The following is a 19484-nucleotide window of genomic DNA, read 5'->3' as shown; positions in this document are numbered from 1 at the left end:
CTCTATACTACTGGGCTACTCCATACTACTGGGCTACTCTATACTACTGGGCAACTCCATACTACTGGGCTACTCTATACTACTGGGCTACTCTATACTACTGGGCTACTCTATACTACTGGGCTACTCTATACTACTGGGCTACTCCATACTACTGGGCTACTCTATACTACTGGGCAACACCATACTACTGGGCTACTCTATACTACTGGGCTACTCTATACTTCTGGGCTACTCCATACTACCTGGCTACTCTCTACTACTGGGATACTCTCTACTAATGAGCTACTGGGCTATTGTGCTTCTCTCTACTACTGGGCTACTCTCTACTACTGGGCTACTCTTTACTACTGGGCTACTCTTTACCAATGAGCTACTGGGCTACTCCATACTACTGGGCTACTCTCTACCAATGAGCTACTGGGCTACTCCATACTACTGGGCTACTCTCTACCAATGAGCTACTGGGCTACTCCATACTACTGGGCTACTCTATACTACTGGGCTACTCTCGACTACTGGGCTACTCTCTACTACTGGGCTACTCCATACTACTGGGCTACTCTATACTACTGGGCTACTCTCGACTACTGGGCTACTCTATACTACTGGGCTACTCTATACTACTGGGCTACTCCATACTACTGGGCTACTCTATACTACTGGGCTACTCTATACTACTGGGCTACTCCATACTACTGGGCTACTCTCGACTACTGGGCTACTCTATACTACTGGGCTACTCTATACTACTGGGCTACTCCATACTACTGGGCTACTCTATACTACTGGGCTACTCCATACTACTGGGCTACTATATACTACTGGGCTACTCTATACTTCTGGGCTACTCCATACTACTTGGCTACTCTCTACTACTGGGATACTCTCTACTAATGAGCTACTGGGCTATTGTGCTTCTCTCTACTACTGGGCTACTCTCTACAACTGGGCTACACTCTACTACTGGGCAACTCTCTGCTACTGGGCTACTCTCTGCTACTGGGCTACTCTCTGCTACTGGGCTACTCTCTACTACTGGGATACTGTCTACTACTGGGCTACTCTCTACTACTGGGATACTCTCTGCTACTGGGCTACTCTCGACTACTGGGCTACTCTATACTACTGGGCTACTCTCGACTACTGGGCTACTCTCTACTACTGGGCTACTCCATACTACTGGGCTACTCTATACTACTGGGCTACTCTCGACTACTGGGCTACTCTATACTACTGGGCTACTCTATACTACTGGGCTACTCCATACTACTGGGCTACTCTATACTACTGGGCTACTCTATACTACTGGGCTACTCTATACTACTGGGCTACTCTCGACTACTGGGCTACTCTCTACTACTGGGCTACTCTATACTACTGGGCTACTCTCGACTACTGGGCTACTATATACTACTGGGCTACTCCATACTACTGGGCTACTCTATACTACTGGGCTACTCTCGACTACTGGGCTACTCTATACTACTGGGCTACTCTCGACTACTGGGCTACTCTATACTACTGGGCTACTCCATACTACTGGGCTACTCTATACTACTGGGCTACTCCATACTACTGGGCTACTATATACTACTGGGCTACTCTATACTTCTGGGCTACTCCATACTACTTGGCTACTCTCTACTACTGGGATACTCTCTACTAATGAGCTACTGGGCTATTGTGCTTCTCTCTACTACTGGGCTACTCTCTACAACTGGGCTACACTCTACTACTGGGCAACTCTCTGCTACTGGGCTACTCTCTGCTACTGGACTACTCTCTGCTACTGGGCTACTCTCTACTACTGGGATACTGTCTACTACTGGGCTACTCTCTACTACTGGGATACTCTCTGCTACTGGGCTACTCTCTGCTACTGGGCTACTCTCTACTACTGGGCTACTCTCTGCTACTGGGCTACTCTCTGCTACTGGGCTACTCTCTACTACTGGGCTACTACCTTCTACTGGGCTCCTCTCTACTACTGGGCTACTCTCTATTACTGGGCTACTCTCTACTACTGTGCTACTCTCTACTACTGGGATACTGTCTACTACTGGGTTACTCTCTACTACTGGGATACTCTCTGCTACTGGGCTACTCTCTGCTACTGGGCTACTCTCTACTACTGGGCTACTCTCTGCTACTGGGATACTCTCTACTACTGGGCTACTCTCTACTACTGGGCTACTACCTTCTACTGGGCTCCTCTCTACTACTGGGCTACTCTCTACTACTGGGCTACTCTCTGCTACTGGGCTACTCTCTGCTACTGGGCTACTCTCTACTACTGGGCTACTACCTTCTACTGGGCTCCTCTCTACTACTGGGCTACTCTCTATTACTGGGCTACTCTCTGCTACTGGGCTACTCTCTACTACTGGGATACTGTCTACTACTGGGCTACTCTCTACTACTGGGATACTCTCTGCTACTGGGCTACTCTCTGCTACTGGGCTACTCTCTACTACTGGGCTACTCTCTGCTACTGGGATACTCTCTACTACTGGGCTACTCTCTACTACTGGGCTACTACCTTCTACTGGGCTCCTCTCTACTACTGGGCTACTCTCTATTACTGGGCTACTCTCTACTACTGTGCTACTCTCTACTATTGTGCTACTCTCTACTACTGGGCTACTCTCTACTACTGTGCTACTCTCTACTACTGTGCTACTCTCTACTACTGGGCTACTCTCTAATACTGGGCTACTCTCTACTACTGGGATACTCTTTACTGCTGGGATACTCTCTACGACTGGGCTACTCTCTACTACTGGGCAACTCTCTACTACTGGGATACTCTCTACTACTGGGATACTCTCTACTACTGGGCTACTCTCTACTACTGGGATACTCTCTACCACTGGGCTTCTCTCTATGACTGGGCTACTCTCTACTACTGGGCTACTCTCTACTACTGGGATACCCACTACTACTGGGCTACTCTCTAATGCTGGCATACTCTCTACGGCTGTGCTACTCTTTACTACTGGGCAACTCTCTACTACTGGGATACTCTCTACGGCTGTGCTACTCTCTACTACTGGGCAACTCTCTACTACTGGGATACTCTCTACGACTGGGCTACTCTCTACTACTGGGATACTCTCTAATGCTGGGCTACTCTCTACTACTGTGCTACTTTGATATATAATTGACATTTTATTACTCAGTGACTTCGACCTATTTTAAAATAGAAAATATATATACACATAGAGACCAAAACTGGTAATGAGAGTAAGCCATTATTTTTTTCCCGTCTTGTCAGGACTGACCTTTGGTAAAACATGAAATATTTAGTCCTTCTTAGAGCCAACTAAAAACCCACTAGACAAAGGAGGTGTCTTTGTGATGAAGACAACAAAATATTGTGTGACAACTATGTCTGATGTGACCTCATTGAAGACAGAAAACAGAAAAAGAAACACTGATTGTGCTGCAAACAAACTACATCCTGCATTTCTGGTCTTGGGAGACAGTGAGTCTGAACCATCAAGGTTCTCTGAGGAAAGCTTAGCTCAAATTTATCAGTGACTATGTGAAGAAAAACTCTCAGCACAAATCTGTCAAGGTTCCACCTCCAGAGAAATAAAGACAGACACAAAGCCATACGTTTGTGAGGCAGGCAGGCAGGCAGGCAGGCAGGCAGGCAGGCAGGCAGGCAGGCAGGCAGGCAGGCAGGCAGGCAGGCAGGCAGGCAGGCAGGTAGGTAGGTAGGTAGGTTGATAGATAGCCAAGTAGGCAGGCAGGCAGGCAGCATCCTCCCATAAACTACAGATCAGGCTGTGAGGGAAACTCAAATCACAACATAACAACCATAACCACACAACACAACCCTCTCAGAGTGGCATTTACATTTGATGTGGGCTCCAGGGGAGGGAGGGGATCTGACAGGCCGCAATGCATTCGTCCACCCCCCTGATCCATCAGGACACACCGACCGACAAGCAGGGAGAGCAGGAGAGGCTGCCAGGGCTTTCAAACTGCAGCTCAGAAAAATAGCAGCGTAATCAATAGCTTCCTGGCCACTTGTTAAAAATATTATTTCCATCTGCGAGTCGCTGAGAGGGCCCCTTCACAGGGGAGAGGGCCCCTTCACAGGGGAGAGGGCTCCTTCACAGGGGAGAGCCACATATCATTCTCTACACGCCACCGGCACCATGACTTAAACGAGCCAACTGTCACAGAGTCATATTGATTATGAGTGAAAATGTGATCATTTTGTATTAACTCAGCCCTCTGAGCCCTGTTCTGCCAGGTCAGCTGCAGGGAATTAATGCTTTCGTATCACACTTAAGAAAAATATGGGCCCTTGCTCATTTCACCCCCTCTCAGACAAAGAGGTATATGTCAATCACAGCCTGGTCATGGCGTCCAGAAGAGAACAAGACCCTGGGAATTAGATTAAAGTCATTATTTAAAAGAGATTCTTTCCCCCACTTTAAAATATGTATTATTGCCTCTGACACCACACCACTTTAATAAAGCCCTGGCATTTAAAATATCCATTTCTGGCAATTAGATGTCATTATTAAAAAGAGAAAGAGTAGCGAGGGAGGGGCACTGCTGTCCAATTGAAAATCCCAGGCTCTCTTTAAAGGTCTGAATCGTTATAATGGTGTCCATGTTGAACATGTTTTTCATTCAAGTCATGGACTGACTGAACGGACTTCCAATCCAACCGTTGAGAGGGAAACTGATCATAATGGACATTCTTAAAGACCAGTGAAGGCTTAATGGTCAATTCTCTTACGGGCTATTGTACCAGAGCTTTTAAAAAATCTCTCTCTCCACACTACAACTAAAAATGTGCATGCATACACACACCACACACACACACACACACACACTAACACACACACACACACACACACACACACACACACACACACACACACACACACACACACACACACACACACACACACACACACACACACACACATACACACACACACACACACACACACACACACACACACACACACACACACCACAGGCACATCAGTATACAACTTGGACTTTGTCCACTTCTTAGTCTTATTTCGGTTCAGCAGTTTTTCGAAGTACAGTGCCTGTAAGTCTCACTGAAATAAAGAGGTGCAAATGAAATAAGATAGTTTGGTTATAGCAATGTCAGCATGACAGGGGGATATAAGAAGCTGCAGTGAAATTTTGGATGCAGCGTGACCGCCCCTGACTCTGCCCCCTTCACAGTGCTCTGGGAGGTTCATAATTATCGCCCACAAACACAAACCTGGGCCACTCAGCACTTATTGAGGGCTCATTCATTCTCACAAATGCCACAAAATAATGAAAACTGCCCCATAGGATAATAACGTGTGGTGTTATACTAAGAAGCAGGATTCCTCTTCTCCTACTGTAGATTCAATAAATGAGCAACTATCCTTGCCACAATACTTTCCCCCTCAAATTGCCCCAGACAGATTTCCCAGACTTTCCTCAGGGCATGTGCAGACCAGCTGAGTGGTGTGTTTACGGACATATTTAATCAATCCCTATCTCAGTCTGCTGTTCCCACATGCTTCAAGAGGGCCACCATTGTTCCTGTTCCCAAGAAAGCTAAGGTAACAGAGCTAAATGACTATCGCTCCGTAGCACTCACTCTAAATAAGAGTCCCTTCCTGATTGGATTTTTCTCAGGCTTTCACCTGCAATATCAGTTCTGTTATAGTCACAGACAATGTTTTTACAGTTTTGGAAACTTTAGAGTGTTTTCTATCCTAAACTGTCAATTATATGCATATTCTAGCATATTGTCCTGACAAAATAGCCCGTTTACTTTGGGAATGTTATTTTTCCAAAAATGAAAATAGTGCCCCCTAGATTCAATAGGTTAAGATATACACATAGATTGTGAGCATAGAGTAGGAGCACACACATAGGGAGTAGTGACATACACATCAATTGTGAACACAGATAGTGAGAAGAGATCAGAGTTTTAAAAGCACACACTTAGAATAACAAGATAATTATTTGCGTGTGAGATAGATATATTGATCAGTCAAAAGTCACAAGGAACAACTAAGAATAAGTCAAACTTATGGTTGTATACGTGTGAGATCTAAATAATATATCAGGATTCATAAAAATTATTATTCTAAAATTTATCAACATAGGTTAAGGATAATAATGGTAGAAAGCACACACACATAAAAGGTAAAAAGCACATACACATAGATTGTGAGAAGAAGCATAATAACAATAATAGTAATTGAATAAACATCGGTAGTAAATCCTCAAAGGAGGTCACGGAATTAAATCTAATGCCCAAAATGGAGAAAGAAGTACGAATTTGAGAGACCTCTTGATGTAGAAAAATTAGAATGAATGATAAAGTAGATACATAAGACGTGTAGAAAGTCAAGGGAAACAGCAGGTCAAGGGTTAGATACCTGGCTGTCTGAAGCCCGGAAAAGAAGACAAGAAGGCAAGTAGAGAAAGGGTGAGAGAAAGTTACAAGAAGGATATCAGCAGGGGGAAAAGTATGTGCGTGTGAGACCTAATAACTTATCAAAAGTCACAATAGTAATTATTCCTAAATTCTTAGTGGGAGATAGAGAGAGTGAAAAAAGTCAAGAGGGGAAAGGAAGAGAGAGAGTAAGGAGAATCACTGCCGGAGAAATGCCTGGACCTTTAAGTTAGGGTTATTTTCTGGGAATTGTCTCGGTAGTACGTGCCTGATTTTACGACTACAGACAATTATAAATAGGGTTATTTGCGTGGAGTCTTCGTCATTTCCAAGCTTTGGTGGTCCAGGGGTATAATTTTCACATCCTATGCGGGAGACCCGGGTTTGTATCCCAGCCTATGCACCAATAGACTAAAATGTGGGTTTCTGATTGTAATTCAACTATTGACATGTTTTGTATCCCAGCCTATGCACCAATAGACTAAAATGTGGGTTTCTGATTGTAATTCAACTATTGACATGTTTTGTATCCCAGCCTATGCACCAATAGACTAAAATGTGGGTTTCTGATTGTAATTCAACTATTGACATGTTTTTCCTGGAAAGATACGGTTGTTAGTGTTTGTTTAAGATATAAACTGAATGTTTTAAAAGCTTGTTTAGGTTAAATTGAAAGAATAATTCATTCAAAATCATAGCGAGGCGATTTTGATGTAATATGGAGTCGTATTTAAATACGAAAGTAATACGAAGTCATATTTGAATATGAATCACAGATAATGGCGATAGAGTTGTGCCCAACAAAATGTTTTTTGTTCTTATGGATTGACTGACGTATGTTATAAGTTTGGCGACTTACATGTTACTTTTAAGTCATGGACATTTCATAAGGGTGAACCCGAAAGAGAAGGGACAGTTGTAAAGTTTGGTCTTAATCTTACGATAGAGGTAAGGCAGAACGTTGTTTGAGTAGAGGTTATATTATTGCCCAGGGGTAAGAAGAGGAGAGTTGGTTGTGTGCACTGGGCTATATTTGGCTGTAAGAAATTGAGGTCTGAATAGTTCAATTGTAAAAGTTGTGTGATAGTTTCTGGTTATTGATTCTTGGTTTAATTGTTTAGGTAACACCAGTGAATTTGAACAGGAAGTTAAACAATGTATCTGTATCTGTCTGAGCAAGGCGTAGCTTAGGATTTGAACTTGTATGTGTGTGTGCCTAAGAAAATACTGAAAAATAATTAAACTGTGTTTGAACCAACCTGGCTAGGACTCTGAGAAACTTATGAGGACATGGAGTACTTCTCAAGGTTCCCCTAATCTCGGGGGAATGGAACTGTCGGCTGGGTAGTGATACACAGTGGTGAGAACTATGGAGAAGGATAAAACTTACCTACTGTTTGTGTGTATGTGTATGCGTAGGATACCTACTGTTTGTGTGGAAGTATGTGCGCAGCTATAAAATGGATGTCTTTGTATAATGGACTTCAGAATGTTCTCTTGAATTGTACTATCTTTTTGCATAAGCCGAGTCTTTGCCTAATTATTTTTAAACCCATGGTCTTACAAACCTTGGGGATTGGTCAAAGCTATTGATTGTAAGTTATTATCATTAGGATTGACAATTCTCATGACAATCATCAAGGACAACAACCACCCGAGCCACTGCCTGTTCACCCCGTTCTCATCCAGAAGGCAAGGTCAGTACAGGTGCATCAAAGCTGGGACTGAAAGACTGAAAAACAGCTTCCATCTCAAGGCCATCCGACTGTTAAACAGCCATCACTAACATTGAGTGGCTGCTGCCAACACACTGACTCAACTCCAGCCACTTAATAATAAAAAATGTGATGTAATAAATGTGTCACTAGTCACTTTAAACAATGCCACTTTCTATAATGTTTACACACCTTACACTACTCATCTCATATGTATATACTGTACCCTATACCATCTACTGCATCTTGCCTATGCCGTTCGGGCCATCGCTCATCCATATATTTATATGTACATATTCTTTTTCATTCCTTTACACTTGTGTGTATAAGGTAGTTGTTGTGAAATTGTTAGATTACTTGTTAGATATTACTGCATGGTCAGAACTAGAAGCACAAGCATTTCGCTACACTCGCATTAACATCTGCTAACCATGTGTATGTGACCAAAAACATTTGATTTGAACGCATTTGGTCCCCCTCTCAGTGGCTGGCCAGACTGGCAATGGCAGCAGCAGTGATATTACACTCTTGGTCTCACAGACAGCCTTATCTGGGCTCATAAACACTACCGTACAAACTTCAGTAAATAATAAATGGACAATGTGAGAAATTATATTTTCTGTTTGCTTCCAAATAGGTGCTTATTTATTTTTAAAAATAAAAAGATTCTGCAGATGGGAGTTACTGCACATAAGGGTCATGTTCAAAAAAGCTATGGGTGTTTCAAGTGTGCGATCAACAGATTGGAGATGAGAGAGAGACAAAGAGAGAGACAAGAGAGATAACTACATACAGCAAGCTCGTACATTTCCTCAGTGAAAACAATGTACTGAGCAAATATCAAATTGGCTTTTTACCAAATCATCATAAGACAGACCATGTATTCACCCTGTACACTCTAATTGACAAACAAACAAACCAAAACAAAGGCAAAGTATTATCATGCTTGTTTTGATTTTTAAAAAAGCCTTTGACTCAATTTGGCATGAGGGTCTGCTATACAAATTGATGGAAAGTGGTGTTGGGGGTAAAACACGTCATTATAAAAACCATGCACACAAATAACAAGTGTGCGGTTTAGTAAAATAGGCAAAAAACACACATTTCTTCCCACAGGGCCGTGGGGTGAGACAGGGATGCAGCTTAAGCCCCTCCCTCTTCAAAATATAAATCAACAAATTGGCAAGGGCACTAGAAAAGTCTGCAGCACCCGGCCTCACCCTACTAGAATCTGAGGTAAATTGTCTACTGTTTGCTGATGATCTGGTGCTTCTGTCACCAACCAAGGGGGGTCTCCAGCAGCACCTAGATCTTTTGCAGAGATTCTGCCAGACCTGGGCCCTCACAGAAAATCTCAGTAAGACAAAAATAATGGTGTCCAGTTGCCATGAACACAAATATAAATTCCATCTAGACACTGTAGCCCTGGAGCAAACAAAGAACTCTACCTACCTCGGCATTAACATCAACACCACAGGTAACTTCCACAAAGCTGTGATTGATCTAAGAGACAAGGCAATAAGGGCTTTCTTTGGAATCAAAATTAACATAAAACTCGACATCCCAGTTAGGACCTGGCTAAAAGTACTTCAATCAGTTATAGAACCGGTTGCTCTTTATGCTTGTGAGATATGGGGTCAACTCACTGACCAATATTTCACAAAATGGGACAAACACCTAATTGTGTTCAGAATTCTGCAAACATTTTGTTCATATACAACGCAAAACCCTAAACAATGCATGCAAAGCAGAATTTGGACTATCCCCGCTAATTATCAAAATCCAGAAAAGAGCTCCAACCACCTAAAAGGAAGTGATGCTACACATTCCACCACATGCCCTCACCTACAGAGAGATTGACCTAGAGAAGAGTCGCCTCAGCCAGGATCTGGTTCTGGGTCTCTGTTCACAAACACAAACACAAACATACCCCACAGAACCCCAGGACAGGACTGCACCTCCTAACCTCCTACCAAAGGTATGACCATATTAAAGGCACATATTTCCCACAGATCACACAGACCCACAAAGAAAATCTAATTTTGATAAACTCCCATATCTCTGTTACTCCAAATGTCGCAATATGCTATCCTAGCAGCAAGATTTGTGACCGTTGCCATGAAAACGGGGCAACCACGAGCACAAACAACATTGTAAATACAACCAATATTTATCTATTTACTTATCTTCCTCTACTATTCATAGTACAAAATGAGAGAGAGAGAGACAGAGAGAGAGAGAGAGACAGAGAGAGAGAGAGAGAGACAGAGAGAGAGAGAGAGAGAGAGAGAGAGAGAGAGAGAGAGAGAGAGAGATAGCGAGAGAGAGAGAGAGAGAGAGAGAGAGAGAGAGAGAGAGAGAGAGAGAGAGAGAGATAGCGAGAGAGAGAGAGAGAGAGAGAGAGAGAGAGAGAGAGAGGGGAATAGCGAAAGAGAGAAAGGTCAATTATTTTTCTCCTTCCACCTGTGAAGGGTTGGTGAAATTGGGTTTGAGTGTGGGTGGGGTGTCAGTTCTGACAATAGTCAGGTATAACCACAGTGAAGCCATAATCCCTGTCGCACTGCTGGGAGACACCAGACCGGTCAGCCTGCTGCTCACTACAAATGGACTGGATTACCTTGAGTTCCCAGGGACGACAAACAGATGTCACATCACACCTTCGCTGTCAATTCCCCCAGACAGGTGGAAATTGCTCTCCAATCTGTAGCAATCAGGTGTTGAGAGTGCATTACATTGAGACAAGCCTATACGGAAAACCACAGCCCTTTCTGCTGTTGTCAAGCTCATTGGAGGGGTGAAAGTAATCTTATCATTAAAACAACCCAGACATGTGGCCATAGTGATTTCACTCCTCACATGTTTTAATTGATTCCATCCATCAATTTCACCACCCTCGAAAACGTCTGTTCTGATTGCATCTCCCTGCTGCCCGGGAACGGTTTCGCTACAAGAACTGTGGGAATCTCCAGCCTGCCCATCCATGGTTCCAATCCTGTTGGATTACTTTGGCTCAGAGTGGCTTGTGCTCAGTCACACAGCTCTCAGCCAGCCAGGACCTGGGCCTCATTGGTCAGAGGAATAATACTGAGAGGGATCTCTCTCTATCAGATGCTCGTACCAGTTGGTGTAGCAGAGCCAGAGCTCAGGAGAGAGAAGAGAGAGAGAGAGTCCAACACTGTCCATGTGCACTTCAGAGGCAGAGACAGAAATAGACCTGTCCAGAGTCACATATAGAGATTATGTACAGCTCTGGGCCTGGGTTTGTCAACTGTCCCTCACCAGTACCACAGGCAGGTCTGTCCACTGGCCTGCACCAGCACCACAGTCAAGTCTGTCCACTGTCCTTCACCAGAACCTCAGTCATGCCTGTCCAATGTCCTTCACTAGCACCACAGGTAGGTATGTCCATTGTCCTGCACCACAGGCAGGTCTGTCCACTGGCCTGCACCAGCACCACAGACAGGTCTGCCCACTGGCCTGCAGCAGAACCACAGGCAGGTCTGTCCACTGGCCTGCACCAGAACCACAGGCAGGTCTGTCCACTGGCCTGCACCAGAACCACAGGCAGATCTGTCCACTGGCCTGCACCAGCACCACAGGCAGTTCTGCCCACTGGCCTGCACCAGAACCACAGGCAGTTCTGCCCACTGGCCTGCACCAGAACCACAGGCAGGTCTGTCCACTGGCCTGCACCAGCACCACAGGCAGGGACACTTAGATCTAAGACTACTGGGTCACAGTGAACTTGGGGATGACAGGATAGGGGATATGATAGGGAATAGGAGGGGACAGGATAGGGGATATGATAGGGAATAGGAGGGGACGGGATAGGGGATATGATAGGGAATAGGAGGGGATAGGATAGAGGACAGGATAGGGGGATATGACAGGGCATAGGAGGGGACAGGATAGGGGATATGATAGGGAATAGGAGGGGACAGGACATGGGACAGGATAGGGAATATGATAGGGAATAGGAGGGGACAGGATAGGGGATATGATATGGGACAGGATAGGGGGATATGACAGGGAATAGGAGGGGACAGGATAGGGGATATTATAAGGGATTGGAGGTGACAGTATATGGGACAGGATAGGGGATATGATAGGGAATAGGAGAGGACAGGATAGGGGATATGATAAGGGATATGATGGGGGATAGGAGGGGACAGGATAGGGGACAGGATAAGGGATATGATAGGGAATAGGAGGGGACAGGATAGGGGATATGATAGGGGATAGGAGGGGACAGGATAGGGGATATGATAGGGGATAGGAGGGGACAGGATTGGGGACATGATAGGGGATAGGATGGGACAGGATAGGGGACATGAGAGGGGAAAGGAGGGGACAGGATAGGGGACATGATAGGGGATAGGATGGGACAGGATAGGGGACATGAGAGGGGTGTCATGACGTTGGCCTGGGGTTAGGTTTATGACAGTCATAAATACCTCTTCCCCCCTTTTTCCTCTCTCTCTACCCTACTGATGTTACATTTTCAAACCCCTTGATTAACATAGAGATTCTGGGAACATCAGAAGTTGAGGGGAAATGAACTATATTCTGGTAATCCGACCAATTGAACATATGCAGTGGTACTTAATGAATATGATGTCAGTTCGGTTGTCATCTGAGACATTCTCATCAATGATAAGATGACATAAACTCTACAGTGTAAAGTCTACATATCAGAGTTATCGGATTCACATGGAATTGTTGTTCAATTTAAATGTTTGAATATGAAATTATTCGTGATGGGATGAAATGTGATTTTAGCTTCTAAAATGTGAGAATTGGGTTTTCATGAGTGAATTAGGCCCGACTCAGTGGCCCGCCCACGTGAAGAGACATAGGTTGTAAACTATGAAACACACCCCTTTTCTCCCTTCCTATATAAAGCTTTGACGACAATATAACCTCCTGTTCCGAGGATGTGAGGACGACGGTCCGATGTCAGAATGATTCAGATAATAACTACAGAACGAAGCCAACATCAGCGTGAGCTTTAGTTGCGAATGGTATAAACTTTGAACTCTTATTCACTACAGAAGTGATACCTCCTAGCCGTTGAGTTAGCAACAGCATAAGAGTTCAAAGTTTATACCATTCGCAACTAAAGCTCACGCTGATGTTGGCTTCGTTCTGTAGTTATTATCTGAATCATTCTGACATCGGACCGTCGTCCTCACATCCTCGGAACAGGAGGTTATATTTTCTGCAAACGCAGGTTAGGAAGGAACAGACAGAGTATCCCGTCTATCACACAACGACGTTACTACAACGTATCCAATTGACTGCCAGAGACATTCTTCAAAGGACAAAGGACTCGGTTTGGCAACACGGACTTCCATCTACCACCAACCTACCGAAGCGCAGCTCAGAGTAAATATATATTGCATTTTCCTTTTCCAAATGGATGGTAATTTAGAATGCATAAGATACTGTATTTACGATAGCACAGCTTCACCCTTTGTTCCTCAGTCTTCCCGCTCTTTCACTCAAACCCAGCCCCTTTTCTTTTGTGTAACAAGCTGTCATATCTGTTCCGCCCGCTAGGGACGTTTTCCTTTATGACGTCATTTGTAATCAAGTTATGATTAATTATGTGTATGTGGAAATCTGTGTGATTAGTTAGGTATTTAGTAAATAAATAATTAAACCACATTTTGTATTGCTGATTCAGCTTGTTAGCCAGGGTTCGTGAAGATAACCAAGAATTTACAACTTTCAGATGAGACTGAATTAAGGTGACGATTCATATTGACTGCTATTGATGTAAAATATTACTAGGTCTTTAAGAGTTTATTCGGAAGATAACAGCTCTATAAATATTATTTTGTGGTGCCCCGACTCTCTAGTTGATTACATTTACATAATTAGCTCAATCAGGTAATATTAATCACGGCAAAATTATTTTATAGAATAGCATGTCATATCACTTAATCCGGCATAGCCAAAGACACGACAGGGGATATGATTTGGGATAGGAAGGGACAGGATAGGGAAAAGGATAGGGGACAGGATAGGGAACAGGATAGGGGACAGGATAGGGGACAGGATAGGGAACAGAATAGGAGACAGGATAGGGGACAGGATAGGAGACAGGATAGGGGACAGGATAGGGGACAGGATAGGGAACAGGATAGGGAACAGGATAGGGGACAGGATAGGGAACAGGAGACGGAACAGGATAGGGGACAGGATAGGGGACCGGATAGGGAACCGGATAGGGAACAGGATAGAGGACAGGATAGGGGACAGGATAGGGGACAGGATAGAGGACAGGATAGGGGACAGGATAGGGAACAGGATAGGGGACAGGATAGGGGACAGGATAGAGGACAGGATAGGGGACATGATAGGGAACAGGATAGGGAACAGGATAGGGGACAGGATAGGGGACAGGATAGGGGACAGGATAGGGAACAGGATAGGGGACAGGATAGGGGACAGGATAGGGGACATGATAGGGGACAGGATAGGGGACAGGATAGGGAATAGGATAGGGGACAGGATAGGGAACAGAATAAGAGACAGGATAGGGGACAGGATAGGAGACAGGATAGGGGACAGGATAGGGGACAGGATAGGGAACAGGATAGGGAACAGGATAGGGGACAGGATAGGGAACAGGATAGGGGACAGGATAGGGAACAGGATAGGGGACCGGATAGGGAATGGGATAGAGGACAGGATAGGGGACAGGATAGGGGACAGGATAGAGGACAGGATAGGGGACAGGATAGGGAACAGGATAGGGGACAGGATAGAGGACAGGATAGGGGACAGGATAGGGGACAGGATAGGGAACAGGATAGGGGACATGATAGGGGACAGGATAGTGGACAGGATAGGGAACAGGATAGGGGACATGATAGGGGAGCAGCCAAAGACACGACAGGGGATATGATTTGGGATAGGAGGGGACAGGATGGGACATGATAAGGGACAGGATAGGGAAAAGGATAGGGGACAGGATAGGGGACAGGATAGGGAACAGGATAGGGGACCGGATAGGGAATGGGATAGAGGACAGGATAGGGGACAGGATAGGGGACAGGATAGAGGACAGGATAGGGGACGGGATAGGGAACGGGATAGGGAAAGGGATAGGGAACAGGATAGGGGACAGGATAGGGGACAGGATAGGGGACGGGATAGGGAACAGGATAGGGGACAGGATAGGGAACGGGATAGGGAACAGGATAGGGGACAGGATAGGGGACGGGATAGGGAACAGAATAGGGGACAGGATAGGGGACGGGATAGGGAACAGGATAGGGAACAGGATAGGGGACAGGATAGGGAACGGGATAGGGAACAGGATAGGGGACAGGATAGGGGACAGGATAGGGAACAGAATAGGGGACAGGATAGGGGACAGGATAGGGGACAGGATAGGGGACGGGATAGGGAACAGGATAGGGAACAGGATAGGGGACAGGATAGGGAACGGGATAGGGAACAGGATAGGGGACAGGATAGGGGACGGGATAGGGAACAGAATAGGGGACAGGATAGGGGACGGGATAGGGAACAGAATAGGGGACAGGATAGGGGACGGGAGTGCATAAGGTGGTAGAGCCAGGTTGCTACAGTGGCAAGAAAAAGTATGTGAGCCCTTTAGAATTACCTGGATAAATTGGTCATAAAATTTGCTTAAAATTGCTTAAAATAATAACACACAAACAATTATACGTTTTCACGCCTTTATTGAACACACCGTGTAAACATTCACAGTGTAGGGTAGAAAAAGTATGTGAACCCTTGGATTTAGTAACTGGTTGACCCTCCTTTGGAGCAATAACCTCAACCAACCATTTTCTGTAGTTACAGATCAGACCCGCGCAACGGTCAGGAGGAATTCTGGACCATTCCTCTTTACAAAACTGTATCAGTACAGCAGTATTCTTAGGATGTCTGGTGTAAACTGCTCTCGAGGTCATGCCACAGCATTTTAAATCGGGTTGAGGTCAGTCTGACTAGGCCACTACAGAAGGCATATTTTCTTCTGTTGAAGCCATTCTATTGTTGAATTTGGGTCGTTGTCTTGTTGCATCACCCAACCTCTGTTTAGCTTCAATGGGCGGACAGATAGCCTTACGTTCTCCTGCAAATGTCTTTATCAACTTGGGAATTAATTTTTCAATCGATGATAGCAAGCTGTCCAGGCCTTGAGGGAGCAAAGCAGCCCCTAACCATCATGCTCCCTACACCATACTTTAGAGTTGGGATGAGGTTTAGAGGTTGGTGTGCTCTGCCTCTTTTTCTCCACACATAGTGTTCTGTGTTCCTACCAAACGACTCAACTTTAGTTTAATCTGTCCACAGAATATTTTGCCTGAAGCGCTGAGGAACATCCAGGTGCTCTTTTGCGAACTTCAGACATGCAGCAATGTTTTTTTTGGACAGCAGTGGTTTCTTCCGTGGTGTCCTCCCATGAACACCACTCTTGTTTAGTGTTTTACGTATCCTAGACTTGTCAACAGAGATGTTAGCATGTTCCAGAGATGTCTGTAAGTCTTTATCTGACACTCTAGGATTCTTCTAAACCTCATTGAGCATTCTGCACTGTGCTCTTACAGTCATCTTTGCAGGACGGCCAGTCCTAGGGAGGGTTGCAATAGTGCTGAACTTTCTCGATTTATAGACAATTTGTCTTATTGTGGACTGATGAATATCAAGGCTTTTAGAGATACTTTTGTAACCCTTTCCAGCTTTATGCAAGTCAACAATTCTTAAACTTAGGTCTTCTGAGATCTCTTTTGTTTGAGACATCAGGCAATGCTTCTTGTGAATAGGGCAGGGCAGCTCGAACCAACATCTCCAATCTCGTGTCATTGATTGGACTCCAGGTTAGCTGACTCTTGACTCCAATTAGCTTTTGGAGTAGTCATTAGCCTAGGGGTTCACATACTTTTTCCAACCTACACTGGGAATTTTTGAATTATGTATTCAATATTGACTTGTTTGTTGTTTATTGTTTACATGTGTAACTCTGTGTTGTTGTCTGTTCACACTGCTATGCTTTATCTTGGCCAGGTCGCAGTTGTAAATGAGAACTTGTTCTCAACTAGCCTACCTGGTTAAATAAAGGTGAAATAAAAAATTAATTAAAAAAATAGACAAGAAAAATACAATAATTTGTGTGTTATTAGATTAAGCACACTGTGTTTGTCTATTGTTGTGACTAATATGAAGATCAAATCAAATTGTATGACTAATTTATGCAGAAATCCAGGGAATTCCAAAGGGTTCACATACTTTTTCTTGCCACTGTAAATGACAGTGTGACATGCCCCAGTGCCAGTCCTTCAAAAACAAATGATAACATTAACTAGGCTATCCATTTGCAGAGTCTTGGCTCCTGACAGAAGAGGAAAATGTTGACAATGATAATGACACTATTAACAACTCAGCCAGTATCTCATGAGCCATCGCAATCTGTGAGACTGAGCTCTGGCCAAGATATGTGTGCCATAGTTTTCTTCTTTCTCAGTTTGGCTTGGTGTGGCAGGGAGGAAAGGCTAATTAAACAATCATTGTACCGCAGACCCGTGGAGTCCCCATCCTCCTGTCCTGTTGACTTTGTCACACCGCTCATCCTCTCTCTACTAGAAAGCCCCTCGTCTGATACCATGCTGGGAGAAGGGCCTTTGTCACACACTGTTGGTCCTTCTCTCTCTCTCTCATCTCTGTGAGAAGAGAGAGTCAACATCAAAGCAGCAGACGAAGAGAGCAGAGCACACAGAGAACGGCTGACTTTATTTCCCATTTAGACGGAGTTAAGTCTCACGCTGAGCATAATGTGTCTGATTGTGACTGTGAATAGCACCTGCAATGCAGGGAGTCGTAATTTAGAATCGTACCTCCAAGAGAAAGATGATGAATCTCATCATACACTTTTAGTACCAGCCAAATAGAACTGGAACCAGCAGATGTTTGATTGTAATGAGTACCTGTGAAAAACAATCAAGATTTGTGAGATCATCTCCTTGAGCGGGCTACAAATACACAGACAGTGATCACAGAGGAAAGAGAGATGTGATAAGTCTTTTCATATGGATTGATTATTACTGTTCAATGTTACTCTTTTTCAAAGTACCTATTTCTCAATGTTGCTATTGTTCAATGTTACTCTTTTTCAAATTACCTATTTCTCAATGTTGCTATTGTATATGTTATTATTTGATGATTGTTCAATCATCATGTAGAAGAAGACAAATCTGTAAATAATGCATCATCGCAAGTCATGACTTTTCCCAAGGCAACCTTATCCTTTGGTTCTCCTTCCAATGACCACTGTGAGACCACACCTCAGCTCTCGTGTCACTGATATTCCTCCTGTAACAGTGACCACATGGCAACCATGCCCAGTCTCCTGCCACAGTCTCTGCTGCTTCACCATAGAGCACGCTGAGACCACACCCAGTCTGTCCCCCTTCCCTTCAGCAGTGGCAGGGAGAGAGCCATGCGCATGTGCCAGCGTTGGCCGTCAGCAGACGGGGAGGAGGAGGAGGAGAGAGAGGAGGGTGAGCGCTCAGTCACACCACTCAAGATGGATGTTTCCCATCATGCAGCTCAATCAGCCACCCAATGATTCATTTCACAGACACTTGGGTAATTATAGGAGTCTGCTCTTCACCTCTGGGATGAAACTGTGTGAGCGAGGGAGGGAGGGAGGATATAGGGAGCGGAAGATAGAGTGAGAAATGAGTGAGTGACTAAAGAAAGCAGAGATTTAGGGAGAGCAGAGACAGAGACAGAGGAGAGTAAGGAGGGATAAGATGAGTAGGCTATATTGTGAGATGCATCATTTTGCTGGTATCAACTGTCTTGTTTGGGGGAACCAGTATTATCGGTTACTATGTAATTAAGTGGAGTAATTGTTTGTGTGACCTTGTTGAAATGCTAACAAAACACGACTAATACGAGCAAAAAAACAGAGGAGAGAAAATTAGCGGCAGAGGAAACCTGAGGGACAGGGATGAAGACAAAGAGCATTAAAGCAATAGTGTGTGGAAAATGAGAAGGAAAGGGGTTTCTGGAGGATACAGAAAAAGGAGGGAGAGCTGTGGAGAGAAAGTGCTGCTGGAGGGGCTAGCCATGGCAAGAGTACAAGCTCCCCCTGTTGGCGGAGTCGACACAATGACAGCACGGATCTACATCAAAGAATGGAAGCTTCCTATTCATTGTTCTACCGATGCCGACGGACCTAAAAAAAAACACACGTATTCAAACAAACTGACATGTTATAATTTCACAATATCATTATACTCTAGCTAGCGAGAGGTGAATGACACATTACACAAATAGAATACGTT

The sequence above is a fragment of the Oncorhynchus kisutch genome, linkage group LG18 (assembly GCF_002021735.2).
Source record: "Oncorhynchus kisutch isolate 150728-3 linkage group LG18, Okis_V2, whole genome shotgun sequence".
Lineage (NCBI taxonomy): Eukaryota > Metazoa > Chordata > Actinopteri > Salmoniformes > Salmonidae > Oncorhynchus > Oncorhynchus kisutch.
Note: the sequence above shows the minus strand (reverse complement) of the source record.